The following is a 3,921-nucleotide window of genomic DNA, read 5'->3' as shown; positions in this document are numbered from 1 at the left end:
GAGGTTTTTGTGAAAATCTGATCTGTTAGAATATCAGAGCCAAAGGAGGATAACGATTTTTCCCACGTTAGATGTACTGCAGCTACTATTTGCATTACTGTTCATGCTCCGTGATGAAGTACTCGACGGTTTAGGCGTTTGAGTGCACCTTCACCAGCAGCAAGTCGTGACTGGTGGCGTTTATTCTTTGCTACGCGTCGTCGTCGGCCGGCACCAACATTCTTACTTGTCACGCACACACAGGTCCATGCTCCTTGAGCTCACAGCGTGGTGCATCCATGCTTGTATACACGCACGCCCCTACCGGTCCCCTGATAGTGAGTTTGTGAGTGCGTACAGCCTCCCATTCATGCATACGCCCATTCATGCATCTCTGCGGCTGCTCACCTTGAAAACTTTTTGTCCCGAGCATCGGGCATGTATGTGTTTCTCCCCCTTCCTTCGATATCCCCCCTCGCCCTCTTGCCACTCCCTATATCCCCGTACATACGACAGTACCTTGCTTCGGAGTACCAGCAGCTCGCCGCCTCCTCCTCGCTACCCAGGTGCTCGAATATCAACTGCCTCGTCATTTCAGTATGTGCATCTATGCAAACTACGGTACTCTCTGCCTCGGAGTACCAGTATTTACCACCTACCTCCCGTATGCCGAATAAGCTACCTCACCCAACTCCTTGTAGCCCTATAGAGACGGAACTTTTTTCGGAGTACCTGTATTTGCCTATACGTTTGGTCAAACGCCGATCGAGAGATACCTCAACTCACTTCTTCTCTATTTATGTGTGTAGACAGTTGTTGGTTTCGGAGTACCGGTACTTTTTCTCAAATATCGAATGAGCTACCTATTATCATTCTATTTATTATTGCATACAATAGTACTCAACTTTGAAATACCAATATTCTAGTCCCACACACCCTCAGTTAACCTTAAATATCCATTGGACTTGCTGCAAAACCCAATGAATAGTGGCACAACAGCTCATTAAACGGACCATTGTGTATTGTCATTTCCCGATATCTTGTTAATTCCCAAACAATGAACGTGTGTCTGCAAAACGACGCTAGTTTCTTTTCTTAGCGTCTCCGATAAAAGTGGATGCGTGTCATCGAAAAATGCATATTTATAGCAATATATTTATTTTCGAAGAGGGGATCCGACTATTCAATACCATTTTTAAATACTTTGATTAAATTCGTATATATCACGCGGGAACCCGATCCTTTCGCGGGTTCAAGGAATTCCCTGCGACTGCATTATACAGCCGAAGAAATCGATGCTCTCTCGTTTCGCGATGTAAAATAAAGTTATTATTTTTCATGGCCTTCTAAGGAAGTACCATAAGATGGCTCGGTAAGTCCCTATAATATCTCGCGATGTCAGTATTTCTAGAGATAACCATGTTTTGCCGGAATATAATTTATCGTTACCTCGCTATTACCTTATTAATTTATGATTACCTCGCTAGAAAATCGTCTCACTAATGCTTTTATTTTACACAGCTTTTTCGAGTATGCAGCGATCGCAGGACAAAAGAGATAAATCGTTACCAAACCCGTTTCAAGTATATATACGTTACTTTTTAATAAAACGAACCTTTTGCAATTTTAACGCTACGCGTGGTACACGAGACTGCAGTCAGGAAAGCTTTCAACCGAAACTAATATTACATTCTACTCGGTTTGGCCATCATCAGATAAAGGGTATAATAATTATTTTTTCTGTACGAGATATCGCGGGTATAAAATCCTTTATTTACCGAAATTCGTTTAGCAGCTGCGAGTATTGCCAGTACTGATATTTTTGTAGGTTACGTGACACATTTTACAGAAAGTTAATTATTTCGAAAACTCGGTAACTTTGAATTCCGTTTAATTCTTCGAGCGAGTTGATGCGCAGAAACATTGAATAGCTATGGAGAGAACAATTTCGACGAGGGCGTTGGTTACAACGTGTAGCAATTATAAAAAGAACTTGAAAGGAATATCTCCTGTTATTATCCTACCGTCCTTAGGTGCAGCCTTTTTGCAGACGACACGTCGTCGCAGTCGTCGGTTTCGTCGAGAGAGGCGCGCACAATGACTGCAGGTTTCCTAATACGGCCGCGGCGCGCTCTGCGATGAAAAAAAGAAGAATTTTGGCGGCGAGACCAGGGCCGCGAGCGCTCCCGAGCCCTGCGGCTCCGAGAGCACGCAACGGCTAAATCGTAAATTCAAAAACCTTTTAAAGCGCTGTCTCCCTTATTTCGAATTTCAGTTTTATTCCAAATTCCAGTAGTTGGCATTAACAAATTGGTAACGTGTAAAACATGGCCTGAGGTTCTTCCACGACGTTTTCTGCGTAAATTCACGAGGTATGATCTCTTGTTGAATCTGCAGCGAAGTAAAGTACAGTGCGGTATAGAGATGGCAGAGGTGTAGTTGCGATAAAATGATTAAAGCGCATCGTATGTACGAGGCGCGTCATGAAGAATGTTGCATATGTTGAGCGTGGAGAATAAAGAGGATCAAGATAGAAACGATCTCGCGAGGGAGCCAGTTAAAGCGAAGGAAGACAGGTTCGCTCGCGAAAAACTCGAATTTGTCTCGCTCGTCTCGTATCGCAGTAGGATCTGGGCTGGCGTCTCTTAATGTGCAAGTCGCATCGTTCCAGGTGGAAGGTTCGTTACGCATCCCGGTCCGAGACTCGATAGACTCGCTTTGAAAACACTCTCGAGCTTGCCTAGGCAAGCGTATCAGTCGCTAATGCGTTTCGCCTACATACATAAGATTGCATAAGTATTAAGCCGCTATATTACGTATGTATCTCGTCAACATAAACACATTCGCACAGTGTATCCTTCGGTATCGAGCGGAGACACTCGCGAATATCAATAAAAAATGTAAATACACTCGTATAGAGACTCTCCTAACCGAAGAACGATGCTTCGACTTTCAAAAGCATTCTTGTTTTCGTGTACATTCGTAGAATTATTATTACCAAGAGCCACGCGATCTTCTCTCTTGTTTACTATTTTTCCCCTAACTCTGGTGCACGCAGCTCGATGGTAATCGGAATAAGTGTACCACGCTTATTGGTAGATGGAAACACTTTGTCCGTCATGGGAATAAAAATTGGGTTTAAATCGTGTTTGTATCGAATGAAAATGATCTTTTAACGAGCGATTGCATTAACGGGGCTTCCGGTCATTTTTCATGGAAAAAAGTTTCGGTGTTGCGGGATTGCTGGGCAGAAAACGAGTAAGAAGTTTGATAGAGGTTATACGGGGCACAGTCGGCATGCGCGATTAAGATGCATCCCGTAGCGTGCAATTGTGTAATTCGAGCAATTAACTCACGATCGCATTCTTGCCGGTTCATTGGCTTTGATCGATTCAGCGATCGGCTCTCGTTGATCGGTCGCGTGGTTTCTTTCGCGCAAGAACGACTTCATGAATGAACTCCGCGCGGCAGGTTCGCAAAAACGAAAAGAGCCTTCCTCCTTTTTTCTAGTCGTGCGTCGTATTGGCGGCTAAACTGGAATTGACACAATGCGCGCGTGGAATACGTGATCGTTTTGTAGGCATACTCTCTGCGGAGTCTCGCGCGCGCGCGCGCCCCTGTTCAGAGCCTTCGGATGAAAAGCAGACGCCACCGGAAATCATCGTTCTCCGCGGGAGTTTTAATCTAAGAAACCGGAATTCTGCCCTACCCCCTGTACCAGCGGACCAACGATAATACATCTCTGCTCGATGGTACTGACTTATCTTCGGCAACACTAGCCTACTCCTTTCTTTTTGCATTTACTTATTAAACGTGTTTTTACCAACAAAAAAAATTCTTGCAAAGTTTTTCTCAGCACGATGTACGCATTTTCTGATGTATAAGCTTTCGTTAGAGATGGATATTTGGTATTATTCGGATGCAGCGTAGGATATGACGTTG

The sequence above is a fragment of the Prorops nasuta genome, unplaced genomic scaffold (assembly GCF_024137725.1).
Source record: "Prorops nasuta isolate Cenicafe-Biocafe unplaced genomic scaffold, Cenicafe_Pnas_1.2 PNAS00003, whole genome shotgun sequence".
Lineage (NCBI taxonomy): Eukaryota > Metazoa > Arthropoda > Insecta > Hymenoptera > Bethylidae > Prorops > Prorops nasuta.
This window is presented reverse-complemented; position numbering follows the sequence as displayed.